Here is a 19192-nt window from a genome sequence, read left to right on the forward strand (position 1 = left end):
ATTCCTAGTTTTTCCCATTTTTACTCAGTATTAAAGCTTGTTCTATTTTCTCAAGGGTCAGGATAAATATTTCCTTTGGGTAAGTGTTCAACTCATATACATCATGTGGTTTTATTCTTAAAAGGAGTATTAATTCTTAGTAAGCCACATAGATTTTTTTATATTTTCATAGGGAATCCCTCTGGGTTTATTTCAAAGATAAAATTATTCTCTTTTCACTTAATTGTGATGCCAACACATGACTGACACTACAAATGTGGTTGGATACCTGCTATTGGAAGTTTGACTATGAGAGTGCCAGAGTTCAGACCATGTGCTTATATAGGCAATAGGTTCTAAATGTGTGGGACGAATGTTGCTTAAATAAAATTTGGAGATCTCTCAAGGTATGAAGAGAAAATTTTATTTGTTTCTTGAGGAACAGACCCTAATCAAGCACAGAGATTGAGTCAAAAGAAAAAGACCCAAGAATCACATTTATTGTAACTCGATTCTGACTCACCCTCATTAATGAAGAATGTGGTCTTCACAATCTAGATTTAGAAGTTAATCTTTTTTTTAATTAATTAATTTATTTTCTAATGTTTTTTTATTCTCATTTCATACAAATGTTTTTTTTACATTAATAAAATATACTTGTTTACAAGTAAACAAAATACCCCTCCACCCATGAATATAGATAGACTTGCTTGGGCGAAAAAGTAAAGGGGAGAGAAAAAAATTAAAATTAAAAAAAGTAATAGTAATAATTGTAGGTATGGCCAGGTGGCACAATGGACGAAGCACCAGCCCTGGAGCCACGAGCACCTGAGTCCATATCCAGCCTCATAAACCCAACAATCACCCAGCCATGTGACATGCAAGCCACCCAATCCCCACTACCCTGCAAAAACCAAAAAGAACAAAGAAAAAAAAAGACCCCAAATAAAATAAAATAGTAATAATAGTAGGGGTGGCTGGGTGGCAGACAGAGCATTGGCCCTTGAGCCAGGAGCACCTGGGTCGGAATCCGGCCTCAGACACCCAAAGATCATTCCGCTATGTGGCTCCAGGCAGGCCACCCAGCCCCACTTGCCCTGCACCCTCCGCCTAATAATAATAACAAAAAATGTGCTTCAGTCTTTGTTCCAACACCATCAACTCTGTTGTGAGTGGATCACATTCTTTATGATAAGTCCATCACAAAAGTTACTTCCATATTTTTCCAACGTTGCCATTGCTGATCGCAACTCCCTCCTTTCTTATTTCTCCACTACCGCGTACTATATTTTCTCTCTCCTTTCACTCTGACTCTGCTGTAGGGTCGCTGAGTGGCACAGCAAACAGATCCCTGGTCCTGGGACCAAGAAGCCCTGAGCCCCCATACCACCCCTTAGGCCCAGAATCCACCTGGCCCTATGGTCTTGGGCAGGCCATCCAATCCCAGCCCTTTGCAAGAAGTAAAAAAGAAAATGTGTTATATCTGAACACTGTCCCCCATGGTCCATCCTCTCCTCCTTTATTCACATCCCCACCCCATCCCCCTGCTCCCCCCTCCTTCTTACTCCAGATGTCTATACCCCATTGAGTATATTTGCTGTTTCCTCTCCCAGCCATCTCTGATGAGAGCAAAGGTTCCCTCATTCCCCCTTGCCTCCCCACTTCCATATCATTGCAATAGCTCATTGTAATAAAGAAAAATCTTATTATGTGAAATATCTTGGACTATTCCCCCCTCTCCTTTTTCTTTCTCCCTTTCCATTTCCCATTTTTTCCTATTGACTCCATTTTTACACCATATTTTATCTTCAAATTCAGCTTTCTCCTGTGCTTCAACTATAAAAGCTCCCTCTACCTGCTCTATTAACTGAGGTGGTTCATATGAATATTATCAGTATCATTTTTCTATGCATGCAGTTCATCCTCATTAAGTCCCTCATATTTCCCCCCTCTCCTCCAATCTCCATGCTTCACCTGAGTCCTGTATCTGAAGAGCAAACCTTCTGTTCAGCTCTGGCCATTCCAAAAGGAACCTTTGAAATTCCCCTGGTTCATTGAAAGTCCATCTTTTTCCCTGGAAGAGGACATTCAGCCTTGCTGGGTAGTTCATTCTTGGCTGCATTCTAAACTCTTTTGCCTTCCAGTATATTGTATTCCAAGCCCTACGAGCTTCCAATGTCGTTGCTGCTAAGTCCTGAGTGATCCTGACTGCAGCTCCACGATATTTGAACTGTGTCCTTCTGGCTGCTTGTAATATTTTCTCTTTGACTTGGGAGTTCTGGAACTTGGCTATAATATTCCTAGGGGTTGGTTTTTTGGGATCTCTTTCTTGGGGGGATCGGTGGATTCTGTCCATTTCTATTTTGCCCTCTGCTTCTAGAATATCAGGGCAATTTTCCTGTAGTAATTCTTTGAAAATGATGTCAAGGTTCTTTTCCTGATCATGACTTTCAAGTATTCCAATAATTTTCAAATTATTTTTCCTAAGTCTGTTTTCCATATCAGTTGTTTTTTCAATGAGATATTTCACATTTTCTTCTAATTTTTCATTTTTTTGGTTTTGAAGTATTGATTCCTGATTTCTGGTAAATTCATCAATCTCCCTGAATTCTATTCTTTGTCTGAAGGATTTTTTCTCCTCAGAGAGTTTTCTTATCTCTTTTTCCATCTGGCCAATTTTGCTTTTTAAAGCATTCTTATCCTCAATAACTTTTTGAACTGTTTTATCCATTTGACCTAAGCTGTTTTTTAGCATGCTATTTTCTTCAACATTTTTTTGGATTTCCTTGACTAAGCTGCTGACTTCATTTTCATGTTTTTCCTGCATCTCCCTCCTTTCTTTTCCCAGTTTTTCTTCCAACTCCCTCATTTGATTTTCAAAGTCTTTTTTGAGCTCTGTCATAGCCTGAGCCCAATTTCTGTTTTTCTTGGAGTCTTTAGATGTAGGAGCTTGTGCTTCCTCATCTTCAGACTGAGTATTTTGATCCTTCTTGGGCTCATTTGCAAAATATTTCTCAATGGTCTTCCTCTTATTTCTTTGCTTGTTCATTTTCCCAGCCTAAGCCTGTTTTTTTGGGGTGCTTCCTGAGCTTTTGGGACACTCCCACAAGGGTCTCAGTGTGTGAGGTTCTGTCCTCCCTCCTGGTCTGTGAATGACCATAAGCGGCCCCCTCTGCCACTGGGCCGAGGTGGGGGGGCCCTGTTGTTCTATGGGGGGGCCTAGACTGGGATCAGGATCTGAATGTGGTCAGAGCCCCAGAGTCCTGTTCCAGAGACAGAGGACAGAGCTCTGCAGTCTCTCTCTCTCTTCACTCCACTCCCTCAGCTCAGTGGGCTCATGCCCTGGGGCCTCCTGTTTACCGGCTCTACCTGCTTCTTTTTCCTGGATTCTGCCTGCAGAAAGACCAAGCTGCTGGCTGTGTGCCCTGAGGGCTGGGCTTCACGTGCTTGCTCTGGCAGAGGTCCCCCGCTGTTCCCCCACTTTGTGCCGGTGCTCCCCGGGGTGCAGCTCAGGAGACTTCCCTGCTGCTGTGAGCTGGGGCTCCCAGCGCCCTGGGGCTGCCTCCGGGAGGCTGAAGTTCTTTCCTTCTGCTGGGCCACCCCTCTGGTGGGCCAACCCTCCGACCCCGGGGAGCAGAGCCTTTCTGCTCTTTTCCAGGTTACCTTGAGTAGGAGAACTGCCTCACTGTGTCCCGCTGTGGTTTCTGTCCCTCGAAAGTTTAGTTAGAGTCCTTAGTTTATGAGTTTCTATCAGAGAGCTCCTTCATGTCGCCATCTTGGCTCCTCCGCCTAGAAGGTAATCTAAAGAAAAGAGCATATACTTCAAACTGAAATGGGATTATCCCTTCAACTCCAGGAATTGAATGAACATCTGGACCTCAACAGATAAGATGGGGTCAGTTGACTCTTCACCAGTATCCCAGAAGTTGCTTTGTCAAGGGAGTAGGGGCATATAGTTCAACTATTTTCTAATCTACAATATTCTACTGAAGAAATCTCAGACTTTATCCCACTCATAAATATGATGCTTTTATTTATAAAAGATCATAATTTTCTCAGCAAGCCACCAGGTCACCTGCTTTAACCACTTCACATCTATGATTCAACAAATTTTTATTTGGTACCTACATATAGTATTAAGTAGAGTGGGGATGGGGGGATGAAAATTGTTGATAAAATACAATCCCTTCTTCAGAGATTCTCATAAGGAAATAGACATTACTACAAAGATATTCAGATTGAGATAAAAGATTTATCACCTGAATTTAAGATTATTTTGAGTGTAAGTCAGCAGAAAAGAAGTACTATGTCTTTTCCATATAGAGGTCTATACTTGAAGTTGGCAATAAAAAATTTTTAATTTTTTGAGAGTAGTGCTGAGTATTCTGACAACTTTGATTAAACACGTCTTCCATAAAAATTGTGGAGCAATTGTCCATAATTTTATTTAACCTTTCTTAAACTTTGAATATTTTCTATAAGTATGAGAAGGTTGTGGGAATCTTTTGGAATTAAGGTAGAGTGAAAAGTCAACCAGGGGTTTAGCCTTCCATTACTAAATTCCACAAGTTTATTAGAATAATATGTAAATAATAAATAATACATGAACAATATGTGCAATCAATAAAAACAATAATAGAAATAGCAACATTAATAGCTGCCACTTATTCAATATATATATGTTTTGAATCTCCAAGCTGCTAATCCACTGACCTATAGAATTGATGAACCCTTTAAAGACAGTGACCTCTCCTTTCTATTTTATGAAGTCAGTGCTTCATTATTAATTATCCTGTCACAGTTATTTACTTTCCTTAAGTTTTTTTGTCTGTTATAATTGCCTTCTAATACTTTAGTTGTTTGTTTTTCTCAACAGAAATGTTCATAAATTATTCTGTTTAAGGTCCATTTTACCCTTGTAGGATTAGGATAAACTTGACAGGATGAATTATTCTCAAAATGGAAAACATTTTCCTATGCTTTTTGGCTTATCATGTTCTAATATCATGTTATCTTTTGGTAGATGATATATATATATATATATATATAAATTATATATTATATATTATATATTATATTATTATATATTATTAATAATATATTATTGAATATTATATATATATATATATATATATATATATATATAATTTTCCTGGTTATTTTGACATTATATCTCTCTTCTTGGTAGTTTGCACTAAGGTTTTCTGAGAGCTCTGAATCCTGTCAGATATATTTCTAATTACATTAATACTGGGGCCTCTCTCTGGTGGTGACTATTGGATTCAATCAATTTGAATTTTGTCATCGTGTTTCAACACTTCTAGGAAGCATTATTTTGTGAGTCCTTAAATGGAATATTCAGAATTTTCCCACTGTCATACTCTTCTGTAAACTTTCTGATTTGTTTACCTCTTGATATTCCCCCCCACCATGACTGATGTTATCATACTATATACCTTGTGTTTTCTAAATAACTTCTGACTTTGCTTGAATAAAAAGTTCACTTAACTTTTGAAGTCCATTTATATTCCTTTGCTCTTGAATGTTTATTGGTTTGTTATAGCTTTGCATATTCTGCCATAAACTATTAAGATATTCTTTCTTTCAATATTCTCTTTCTTCAGGTCCTTTATTAGACTTTTAAACTAATTTTGGAGTTCATGAATCTATTTCATTCTGTTTCCTGAAGTCTTAGCTTTAATTGTCATTGAATTATTCTCTTTTTTTCTGGAGATCAATTCTGAAATTATTTTATCCCAGATTATTTCTTCATCAAATTAAGAATTATTACTTGATTATTCATTTACTCAATCTCTATGTTGATTCTTCTCTCCCATCTTTTATAGAAACTTAATTTCCCCTTATTGAAGTTTATAGGAATCTGTTGGAATCAAGGTAATAGGAACAGTAGGGTTTAGTCTTCCAATTTCCAAATAGAAGTGTATTAATAATTTAAGCTTATCAGATAATTTACTATGAAAGTAGTAGGAAGCCTCTTACTATTCTGTAGTTTCAAAACTCCTCTTGTATAATATTGTGGGTGAATGAGGCAATTAGAAACTTAAGCAATTTTTACAAAATCAGCTTTTCATGTTAGACAAATACTGGAGAATTTTACTCTAAGAGTAATTTAATTTATAAAATCACATGTAATTAATATACATAATAGCAAATAGTTATTCAATTTATACAATAATGGTATTTTTCTTTAATTTAGGTCCAGAGATAATTGATACATGTAACTGCTTGATGCTATGCCCTTCTACAAGGCATACAGTGTAAGCATAGATTATATTTTTTCTAGTATTTTATAATATAAAATTGACAGAGGTGAACTGAGAAATAGGTTGACTAGTCATTGCAGTACAATTTTGAAGGAGCTCTGACCAAAACCACCTGACCAAAAATTCAATATAATTCATCTGTCAATCTACCATTATAGATAATTGATTTTAATTTTGAAGAAATTTTCATCCTTTTTAGTCATCACTAGAAAGGTTAGGTGGTGTAGTGGATAGAGCACCAGTCCCAGAGTCAGGAGGATCTAAATTTAAATCTGACTTCAGCACTTGACATTTATTAAATGTGTGACTTTAGGCAAGTCACTTAACCCTGATTGGCTCACATTCAGGGCCTTTTCCAGTCATCCTTATTTATATCTGGTTACTGAACCCAGATGCCTTTGGAGAAGAAAATGAGGATGGTAACTTAGCACAGCAACCCCTCTCTCAAATCCAATTCACTTGTTTGTCATGGTCACTCCCTGATGTCATGGCCTTCTTCCATAACAAAGGACAAACAACAGCCAAAACAACCACAACCTTTGAAGGGATAAAATAAATAATTTTAATTTTAAAATGTCATTGGGGATTAGTTGACCTTATCCATATTCTCTATTTATAATGTGCCTACCTAGAATCACACTTTGGAAAGTCAACAATTTCAGCAGTATGTATATGTTGTCCTCTCTCTCTCTCTCTCTCTCACACACACACACACACACTCAGAGCTTCTATACACCTCTTCCATTTCATAGATTCCAATTTATCAAATAGTTGCCAGTGTTCTGGTAATAGACTCTGCCATACTTAACTATGATTGATAGTAATAGTTTGTCACTAGTTCAGTCTCAAGACCTTTAAAATTTGGTAGTACCTAGAATTTAATGCTCTACTGGAATAGTCAATATTACCACTGCACTATGAGAATTCAAAGTTGCATTTTAGTGAATGTCTAGCAAAATAAAAATTGAGAATTAATTTTAAAAGCTGTATAAATACTTAGCTATCCATATATAACTACACATAAAATATATATCACATATGTCATACATATATATTATATATAAATATACTACAATATGACATACATATTCCATATGTATACTGCACATTTATGTAAAAAAAGATAGATAAAAATTAGGAAAAATAGAATGCCTAAAGTTTATGATAGGATATAATTCCAGAGATTAGAAATCAAATGACATGATAAAAAGATTTTTAAGTCAGTATAAGCAGAATTATTGTTAATTTGTAAAGATGAAAGAGATAATAGTTCTTGAGGATTCTATGAGTAATGTTTTGGCTAGGAAAGGAAAGCTCATTCAGAGGATTAATGCATAATTCATTTCTTTATTTCTTTATTTTTAGGTTTTTGCAAGGCAAATGGGGTTAAGTGGCTTGCCCAAGGCCACACAACTAGGTAATTATTAAGTGTATGAGGCCAGATTTGAACCCAGGTACTCCTGACTCCAGGGCCAGTGCTCTAGCTGCCCCTGTCAAAGAGTATTTTTGACAGATTTTCTGTTTATCTATTATTTATTAATTTATTAGCTATATGTTATATCTATCTGTTTGCTTGCTTGTCTGTTTTTGATTTGTCATTGAGTTTTGCCTAAATTAAATACTGAGGCAATAGAACTTAATACTTATCCTGTGAGAATTCCAAAGGTTTTGTAAACCTGAGCATAATTATCTCATTTTTATCACAAAATTAATTTCTTTAAGAGCTTAACTATTCATTTAACCATTTGTTTATTATGTGAATAAATTATGTATAAAGTATTGTAGGCATCCTATAAATCCTCCTTTGAGTGTAGACATTGACTCTAGGCTATGGAAAGATGAATAAGCATGTGAACAATTAAACTTTCATCATCCAATTTTAATTATTTTCATAACTATATGAAATATGACCACCTTGAATGGCTAATCATTATATATGGATTATGAGTCCTGAAGATCAGATATATTAAACTTCTGGCAGAAATTAAAATACCACAGAGATATTGCATGTTGCATTCCAGACTATTGAAATAAAGCAAATATTGCAATAAAGAGAATCACACAATTTTTTGCTTTCCAAGAGTATATAAATGTTACATTTACATTATACTATAGTCTATTAAATGTGTAATGTTATTATGTTTTAAAAAATATACATACCACAATTAAAAATACATCATTGCTAAAAATGCTAGCTATAATCTGAATCTTCAGTGAGTTGTAATCTTACTTTGTGTTGTGGAGGGTCCTGCCCTGATGGTAATGGTTGTTGACTGATCAGGATGGTGGTTGCTGAAAATTGGGGCTAACTATGGCAATTTCTTAAAATAAGATAGCAATAAGTTTTCCACATCAATTGACTCTTCTTTTCACAAAATATTTCTCTGTAGAATGTGATATTGTTTGATAGCATTTTACCTACAGTAGAACTTTTTTCAGAACTGGAGTTAGACCTCTTAAACTCTGCCACTACTTTATTTTATTTATTTATTCTTTTAGGTGGTTTTTTTTTTTGTAAGGCAATGGGGTTAAGTGGCTTGTCCAAGGCCACACAGCTAGGTAATTATTAAGTGTCTGAGACCAGATTTGAACCCAGGTACTCCTGACTCCAGGGCTGGTGCTTTATCCACTGCACCACCTAGCTGCACCCCCGCCACTATTTTAACAAAATTTATATATTTTTATTCAACATAGTTGTGCTTCAGGGGATAGGAATGCCAGAGGAAGGGAAGAGAGATGGGGAAATGGAGTGGAGAGATGGGGAAATCTGATTGCTCAGAGCAATCAGAACACACACATTATTTATCAAGTTCACCAACTTATAGGGCCATGGTTTGTGATGCCCCCACTCCCACAAATAGTTGCAATAGTACCATCAAAGATCACTAATAACATATTACATTGCAGGCATATTAATAATAATAAGTAAAAATTGAATTACTGAGAGAATTAAAACAATATGACACAGAGTGAACACATACTATTGGAAAAAATGGTGTTGATAGATTTTCTTTAATTTGTAAAACAAAACAAAGCAAAAATCTCCTCCCCCAGTCCATAATATTTATGGAGTACAATAAAGCAAAACACAATGAAATGAGTATACTTATAATTGGAAAATGTGTAACAAAATAAAAATACAATACAGCATAGCTAATGTTAATCTGTGGTTTTCTAAGTCAATATACAATTTTAGGGATACATTGCTACATAAGTTTGATACCACTATTATAGATAAATACTATAAAAAACTTTTGTTTCATTCATTCATAATAGCATTACTTTTATGGTGAACTTGCTTGAATGTTACCATCTTTGAGAATCTCCATTAAAAGCTATATGAATGTAATTGGGTAACCCTTATGGAAAAATATCATCCCACCTACTATGGTACTACATTATAGATGATGTAGCCATTATTGAATCACTTTCATAACCTTTATAGGCTAAGCACAGTCTAACCACCATAATTTCTTATATTATAAAGAATTGGTACAAGGAGTCAGAAAGCCCACTGAATTTGGTATCATGTGCTTACATGATTGTTATTTTTTTCTCCTTGAGTAGTTGCCCCCTTTAATGGAGAAAAGCAAGACAATGTGAAGTTATGTATTTCCTTTCTTTGAAAATTTGGCAAACAGACTTTTCACATTATTTAAATTAAAAAAATTGTATATTGAGAATAAGTACTTGAAGAACAAAAATTTCATATTTTTTGACACTTAAAAAACCCTCTAGTATGTAATGAAAATGGTTACTTCAAACTATACTTATTCAGGAATTTAAAACTAATAAAACTTAACAATGCAAGTCTTGAACTTTTTATCAGACAGCTAAGCTCAGTTATCCTTGACAACTGACACTTCATGGAAGATATTTAAAGAATAATGCATCCCTTCTTCATTTGATTCAAGTTAATACTGGAACAACTCCCAAGGACACCCAGAATGAGGAGGATACTTTTCTGTTAATTAATGGGATAGACTTTCATAATTCAAAACTGTAATTTTTTTTGCAAGGCAAATGGGGTTAAGTGGCTTGCCCAAGACCACACAGTTAGGTAATTATTAAGTGTCTGAGACCGGATTTGAACCCAGGTACTCCTGACTCCAAGGCCAGTGCTTTATCCACTGCGCCACCTAGCCACCCCAAAACTGTAATTTTTAATGATTCATCAGGACTAGACTGAGATAAAGATTGCATTTCATTGTTTATTATTACTGTAGATTCTTCAATTCAAACAACTTTGTAGACAGAGTTCAGAATGTAAGAAGTAAGATATTGCTCTACACTTTTGGGATATCTGTGTTCATCCTAGAAAGAAGAAATAACATGTGACTGAGCTTGTCCAGAATTTGTTGCTGTTAGTCTTTTCACTTGTGTCTGCTCCTCTTGACCCCACTTGTAGTTTTCTAAAATTCATTAATTCATTCTTTTTTTTTGAATTTTCCTTTATTCTTTATTATGTTATTTGATTTTTCCAATTACATGAAAAGGTGGTTTTCAACATTCAATTATTTACAAGTTTATGAGTTCCACACTTTTCTACCACACTCCCTTCTCTCCCTTGTCCCCTTGAGGGGAAAAAATTTGAAAAATGTTGTACATGTACAATCATGTTTAACATAGTTACATATTAGTCATGTTGGGAAAGAGGAATTAGAACTGGGGGGGGGGGTGGAAATCACAAGGGAAAAAACCTTTTAAAAAAGTGAACTCAGTGTATACTTTGCTTTGTTTTAAAGTCTCTATAGATTTTACTCTGCATGTGGATGGCATTTTCCATAACAGGACTCTCAGGATCACTGAACTGCTGAGAGGAGTTGCATCCATCATACTTGATCATGTCACAATGCTAGTGTAAATGCATACAATATTGTTAATGTGCTCTCTTGGTTCAATTCACTTCACTCAGCATCAGTTCATGCAAATCTTTTCATGCTTCTCTAAAGTTCAGTTGCTCATAATTTCTTACAGAACAATAGTATTCCATAGCATTCATATAGCATAGTTTGTTCAGGCATTCAACAATCGATGGATAGTCCCTCAATTTACAAATCTTTGTCACTACAAAAAGAACTACTATAAATATTTTTGAACATGTAAGATGTATGCCATTTTAAATGGTCTTTTTGGGATATAGATCCGGTAGTGTATTGCTGAATGCAATATTATTGCCCTCTTGAATGCTTGAATCAGTTAGTTTCTCAAGTTTCTTATATCCTCTCTAACACTTATTATTTTCTTTTTTTTAGTCATCTTAGCCAATCTGATAGCTATGAGGTTGCACCTGAGAGTTATTTTAATTTACATTTTTCTAATCAAAAATGATTTGGGGCATTTTTTCATATGACTATCAATTTAATTCAGTTTTTCTATATATTTTAGAAATGAGAAACACTAGCTATGAAAATTATTTCCCAGTTTTCTGCATTCCTTCTAGTCTTGGCTACATTGGTGTTATTTGTGCAGAATCTTTTAAATTTAATATAGCCAAAATCATCAGTTTTTCAATTTATAATGTTTTCTATCTCTTGTTTGTTCATAAACAGTTCTCATTTGGAGTTTTCCTGAAGAGAGATGCCATTTCCTTCTCTAGGCTTTTTTACAGGTGAGGAAACTGAGGCAAATTGGGTTAAGTGACTTGCCCAGAATAACACAACTAATAAAGTCATATTTAAACTCAGGAAGAAAACTCTTCCTCACTTTTGGTCCAGTACTCTAACTATATGTGCCATCTAGCTACCCTTAACCAGAAGTATTGAAGATGCAGACCCAAAATGAATACCTTTCTCTTAGCTTTGCTCTCTTACTTTTGGTCAACCAGGAGAGGAGCAGTCCCTTAACTCTATTCTACTTTTGTTTTCTTTTCTTTTGGGTTCATCTATTTCTCTGTCCTCTTTTTACTCTGATTTAACAGGGAAACAGGGAAAGTTCTCTTTCTGTTCTGCTTCTTTATTTTTCATTAGGATGAAACAATAGGGATTGAAAGCTTCTTCAATTTTTTCAAATGCAGAGGAAGATAGAACATTATAAGAGAAAAGACCACTAGAAGTCTGTTTTTCTTTCACTTTCTTCTTTGCAAATCCCTTGACTGTGAGTTAGAAAGTCTCTAGAGACTATTTATCAATTATTAATTCATTTACTTCATTTGTTATTATGAGTTTTTAGGATTTCCTTAATTCAATTTTTATTTAGATAGGATTCATTTTTTTACAAATTGGATTTCTCAGGAAAATATCTCCTTATAATAAATTTGCTTGATTGTTCATTACTGAACTGAGTTCACTTTGAAGATCATTATTTAAAAGAAAAATTGAATTTTTGCTAGTGGGATTGCAATACCTACAAGATTCTAGGTCTCCACCAGATTTAGTTTATAAGTAGATTTTTTGAGAAAAAGGTGGAATCTATTATCTCATATTCTTTTTAAAACATGCTTTTTTTTCAGGTATTGGTTCAATCTTATCAAAGTGCCTAGAAAAATCCAAAGAAAATTTCCCTTGAGGGTCTCTATTCACTCTTTTTTTTTGTTACTACTATTTGGAATTCTGTTTCAAATCATAATAGTAAAGTAATAGCATTTATGAAACCACTGGCCTTTCAGCTCCTGCCCCTCAGAGACCAGAATGGAAAGAATCTGAGTAGGGGGGTAGGGTGGGGAGGGATGGGGGAGGGTTATGGGAGAAAGAAGAGGAAAAAGAATAATGGAGGGGGAACTTCCACCTAGAATGAACAAATATTTTCCATAAGGGTTATCTAAATAGGGCTTTGGACCCAGGAGAAGAAATCACTCCATTTGCCAGAGAAAGTCAGCAGGCATCTTTAGACATATTATTCACTTATGAACATTTAAATTCCTGATGAAAGTAATTACCCAAATCATCTATTTCTAAACATCAGAAGAGGGTAGGGAAATGGGAAAACTACAGAGAAACCAACAATTGAGAGTCACTTGGTTCCCCAAACCTGGTTAGAGTCTCTGACTGCTGTGTCAGATTAGACATCTTCCATTTCTTCTTAGCTAAATGACTTGACAGTTTGAACACAACACACTTATTCCTTATTTCTGCAGAGAAATAAGTTTACCATTTTAATATTAATAACTTGGGATAGAGGACGGTTAGTAGAACCATGAAAAATGTTTTCTTTCCCCCCCAAAAAAAACTACAATCTTGTTATTTTAAACAGATTCAGTGAGGTTTTTGTCTTAGCTGATTAAAAACAATAGACTGTTTTACATTGTGGACCAAAAACAGTTTTCAATTGTGTTTTCCCTGGGTCATAGAGGTCCATTCCTTTTGTCAAATATGCAAAGGAGATGCATTTTGCAGAGGTACATCTGGATCTGGATGGGTAACAGTCTGTAGCCCTCTTTTTGGCTGAGTACAGTAGCACCATTGCGGCAGAAACAGTGCACCCTGGGAATTTTCCATTCAAACAGGTCTTCATCCTCCTCCCCAACATTCTCTGAGTTTTTATATCCTCTTCATACAAACTTGACATTGACTAATTCATGTCCTGAAGTCTCCTGTTTTGAGGGTTTCTGGTTGTGGTTTACTGAACGTGTTTGATGCTTCCATGATTGCCAACCAGAAGTTGTAGAAACTGGCATAATAGTTGCAAGTTCCCCATCCATGACATTCAACGAAGGGAGCTGAATGGAATTCTTCCAGACAGGAACCAGGAGAGGCTGGGCCTGGCCAGAGCCCTTTGCATCAGCACTCATGTGCATAATAAGGGAATAACCAATCCAGAGAGAGTCCCAGCCCTGTGGCCAATGGGGGATCTAGGTGGTCTGACTCTGAATCACAGTCACAGTCGCTGGGGTTTCACATACTGAACACCAACTAATAAATGTCAGGATGCTTTGTCCCTTCAGTGGTTCCATGGTCACTGGCAGACTTGGGAGTGGACATCTAGTAGTAATAGTCATTTCTCGAGACAAAGTTGCATACATTGTTGATGTTACAGAACATGAAAGGCATGATGCTAAAGTGGTGGAGGCAGCTGCCAGATGTCCCCAAGTCTTGGCCATGGTCTTTTTTCATTTCCTTGTACATACAGAAGAGGAAACTCTCTGAAGATCTGGACAGTTCCTTGGGGGAATTGTGGTAGATCTGTGGTCTGGCTATGACCTGGAAAGCCATCTGGTCCTGGGTAACCATCTACTCCAACGGATACCTGGTTGGCCTGATGGGCCTGGATCTCCTTTGTGGCCTCCTGGGTTACTAACTCCAAGGTGTGCACATTATGTCCAGGGTCTCCTGGTGGGCCAGTTAGACCTTGCAAGCCTTGAGGTCTGGGATCCCAGGAAGACCTTTCAATCTTGGCTGACCCAGCATTCCTGGAGGTCCAATTTTACCTTTCATTATGATGTCTTGCTCAGAGGGACTAGAAAAGCCAGGGGGACCTGAAGGACCTCTAGATCCTGGATCCCCTGGAGGGCCAGCTGAACCAGAAATACCAGTAGGACCTTTCATCCCTTGGCACCCTGGGATTCCTCAGAAGTCAGGTTTCCCTTTCATTCTAATGAGCCTGGGGCCACCCAAGATTGCCCTGAGGACCAGGTGGTCCTTGATTTCCTTTGAAACCAGGCAAACCAGGTTGCTCAGGTGCATCTGGGTCTCCCCTCTTTCCTTTCACTCATCCATTTTTCAGGGACACCCCAGGGACCTCTAGGCACTGGTCTCCCAGGAAGACATCGGGGCCTAGTATTTCCTTAGGAACCTTTTAGATTTTGACCTGGAGAACCAGGAGTACCTGAGGGCCCTTGCATACCAGGGAAGCCAGAAAACCCCCCTGCTTACCCTTTGGGTCTTGAGAACCAGGATTTCCTGGCATGCTCAGTGAACCTTCATCACCCTTCTGACCAGGGAATCCTGGGATTCTGGGAGGTCCTGGGAATCCAAATCCTGGTTGACCTGGTTCACTCTTCTGTCCAGCTGGCCCAGGAGTCCCATCTTGACCAGGTTTCCCTTTCTGGAGATCATGGGGGAACCAGAGCAGCCCCGACTTCTACTAGGACCACTTTGTCCTGTGACACCAGAGCTGCCAGGTCTTTGGGTCCAGGAAGGCCTGTAGTACCTGGCCATCCAGGCAAACCTGGCTGTCCCTTTATCCCAGGGCTCCCTGGAGTACCAGGCAAACTAGCATTTCCCAGGACCCCTTGACTGCAGGAGGACCTGGATACCCAGGCAGGCAAGGATCACCCTTAGGACCTGGGGGACCTGGGCAACTGATTTCTGCCACACCACGGTTCTCTTCTCTCCATTTTGTCCAGGAAATCCTGGGGAACCAGGTTGGCCAGCAATTCCAGGCATCCCTGTAGAACCTTCCACACCTTGGAGACATAAAAATCCCATATCTCCTATGCGACCTTTTAATCCAGGAGGGCCTACTGGTCCTGGTCATCCTGGAAGACCTTGGTTTCCCTTCAGGCCTGGTGATCCAGGGGAACCAAGTTTTCTAACCAGCCCAGGTTGTCCTGGATCTCCAGCAATACCTTGGGAACCTTTGGTGCCCAACACTCCAGGAATGCCTGGTAAGCCTGGTTCTCCCTTCTCACCCTTTACTTTCAGACAGTTTGGATCCACTTGTCCAGAAAAGCCTGAAATGTCAGGCTCACCTTTTCCACCTTTTTGTACTATGGCACCAGGAAATTCAGCCTGATCCAGCAAAGCATTCTCACTTTTCAAGCCAGGAACCCCATTCCTGCCAGGAATTCCAAAAGGTCCCAGTGACCCTGGAGGCCCCAGCTTCCCCATTTCACCTTTGACACCAGAAAGCCCAGGGGCACCATCTCATCCTGGAGGCTCTGGGGAACCTTGAGGTCCCATGATGCCAGGTGTTCCAGTGATGCTTCAATGGCTTCTCTCGCCAGGAGGACCTGAGACATCAAACTCAGGGGACCTGGGTCTCCCTTTCCTCCTGGGTCTCCAGGGATTCCTGGCTGAACTAGAGGACTAGGAATCCCTGGTGGTCCTGGGCATTCTTGATGGCCAATTCCTGGTGGTCTAGAAGGAACTATAAGTCCAGGTTGTCCAATTGTTCCAAGCTCACCTTTTAGCCTATCCAGTCCATCCAAGCTAGGGAGCCCTGGGGTGCCTGGGGACCCTGGGAAACTAGCATTGTCTTTCAAACCAGGTGTTTCTTTGGGACCTGGAAATCCCTTGAGTCCAGATAGCCCAGGCAGGCCAGCCCCGGCTCTTCCTTTGGACCTGGGAAGCCAGGATGTCCAGGTTGGCCTTGTAGATCATGTCTTCCAGGTATCCCAGGAGCTCCTGTGGGCTCCAGCATTCCTTCGTAACCTTTGAGACTGGGGGTCCAGGAAGACCAGTGCCAGGGCTACCTGGTTCCCCTTTACTACCAGGGATTCCTGGCAAATTTGACATACCTGGAAGTCCTGGGTCATCTGGAAGACCCACATCACCATCTCTGCCAGGTAGGCCAGATAAACCAGGAGGTCCTGATTGGGGTAGAGTCAGACCTGGATCACTTTAGGCACCTGAGACTCCTGGAGACCCTGGATTTCCTGCCATACCTGGGATGCCTTTTTCACCCACAGGGCCTGGTGGACCCAAACTAGGAAGTCCCATGGACCCTTTGTTCACAGGGAGACCTGGCAAACCTGGCTTTCCAGGTTTTCCTTGAAGTCAGGAATCCCAGGTAATCTATCTTGTCCTGGAGTGCCAGGCAAACCAGGAATCCATGGAACCCCAGGGAAGCCAGCATCACCTTTGTCATTCTTCATTTCTGGGAAAGTGAGGGTATCCCCTCGACTTCCTTTTGAACCTGGCAATCCTGAGGTACCTGGAGCTCCTGGAAGGTCTGGTGAGCCTACTGGACCAATGGCACCAACCTTTCCTATGGCACCTTTCTGTCCAGCAAAACCACAAGCTCCTGTAAGACCTGGAGGTCCTGGCAGACCAGCTTGTCCTGGAGGTCCTGGGAGGTCAGTTTCAATACAATTAAGGCAGGCGTCTCCCTTGTCTCCTTTCACTCCTTGCTCTCCAGGCATTCTTCTGTTCCCTGGAGATCCTGGTGGGCCCCGAGCTCCCTTTTCCTAATATCTCACCATTAGAAGGGAAATGAGGTCCTGGAGACCCAGGAAGACCAGGAATCCCAGGCTGTCCATCAAGCCTAGGCTTTCCAAGTATGATGATTCCAGGTGGACCTTTGGCTCCCTTCTCACCCCTTTTCCCAGGAAAGTCAGGGGGTCCAGGAGGGATTGAGACCATGAGAGCCAGGAATGCCAGGTGGACCAGGGAGCCCTGGGAATCTTTGCTCTCCTTTCTGTCCAGGCAAACCAGGTAAGCCCAGGTTCCCTTTTTCACCAGTACCTTGCCAGGTAATCACAAGTCCAGGTAGGCCAGTGGGGCCGGCATCACCTTTTTGACTCTGTTAAAAAAATTTAAAAGGAAATTACTGAAAGATATATAAAAGGTGACAGGCACACAAGAAGGAAGAAGGAAGGAAGGGAAGGCATAGGGGAGGAAGGGAGGAGGGAGGGAGGAGGAGGAGGGAAGGAGGAGGAAAGGAGGGAGGGAGGGAGAAAATAAAGAAGGAATTTTAAAAATTCATTCATTTATTTTCATCCATTTGTACATGTATATTTTCAAGTTATAAAATTTCCCTCCACCTTCCCTTCCAGCCCACTACCCTCAGCAGGGAACAGTCAGGTTAGCATTTTACATACATATTTTGTTAAACATATTGGCAAATTAGTAAATTTTGGCATAAGGAATTAGGATTAAGGAAGAGAGATATATAAGAGATAATTTTTTATAAGGTGTTCATAAGATTTGGAAGAGTTGTTTTTTTTTTCTGTGTGGTTTTTTTGTTTTGTTTTGTTTTTCTTCCTCTGGTTGGGGACAATATAGTCCATAACCAACTGTCCATAACAGTTGTCCTCATTCTCTTGACAGGTCGAGTGGAGTTGCTTTCATCAAGGTTGTTCATCTGATAATGATATTGATATGTACATTGTTCTCTCTTTTCTTTCTTTTTTTTCTTTAGTTTTTGCAAGGTAATGGGCTTAAGTGACTTCCTCAAGGACACATAACTAGGTAATTATTAAGTGTCTGAGGGTGCATTTGAACTCAGGTCTTCCTGAGTCCAGGGCCTGTGCTCTAGCTACCCTGTGTACATTGTTCTTTTGGCTCTGCTCTTTTCCCTCAGCATCAGATCTCATAAGTCATTCCATGTTTCTCTAGAGTCCAACCATTTATGGTTTTTAAAATTTTTTTATTTATTTAAGGCAATGGGTTCAGTGACTTGCCCAAGGTCACAAAACTAGATAATTATTAAGTGTCTGAGGGTGGATTTGAACTTAGGTCCTCTTGACTCCAGGGTCAGTGTTCTATCTGCTGTGCCACCTAGTTTCCCCTTATGGTTTGCTTTAGAACAATAATATTCCATAGTATTCATGTACTATAACTTGTTTAGTCATGTAGGACTTTCCCCATTTTTTATAATTTCTTCTGGATATAGTCCTAGAATTGAAATTGCTGGATCAAAGGGTATGAATAGTTTTATTGCTCTTTGGGCACAGTTCTATATTGCTGTATTGTTCCAGAAAGGTTGGACTCCACCAGCAATGCATCAATGTCCCAATCCTCCCACTACCTCTCCAGCATCGATCATCTTCCCTTTTTCTCATCTTGGCTAATTTAATAGGTATGAGATGATACCTCATTGTTTCTTTTATTTGCATTTCTCTAATCAATAGTGATTTAGAGCATTTTTTCTTATGATTATATGGAGCTTTAATTTCTTTTGTAAACCATCTGTTCATAACCTTTGACCATTTATCAATTGGGTAATGACTTGTGATCTTATAAATTTGATGCAATTCTCTATATATTTTAGAAATGTGGAGATTGTTTCCCAGTTTTTTCTAATTTTGGCAGCAATTATTTTATTAGCGC

General features: G+C 38.8%; 1 pseudogene; it reads right to left on the reverse strand.

Moving 5' to 3' along the window:
- Positions 1-13741: 13741 nt before the first annotated feature.
- On the reverse strand, positions 13742-18908 carry LOC141499290 (uncharacterized; annotated as a pseudogene).
- Between the last annotated feature and the right edge of the window lie 284 nt (positions 18909-19192).

This window comes from Macrotis lagotis, chromosome X (assembly GCF_037893015.1).
Source record: "Macrotis lagotis isolate mMagLag1 chromosome X, bilby.v1.9.chrom.fasta, whole genome shotgun sequence".
Classification (NCBI taxonomy): Eukaryota; Metazoa; Chordata; class Mammalia; order Peramelemorphia; family Peramelidae; genus Macrotis; species Macrotis lagotis.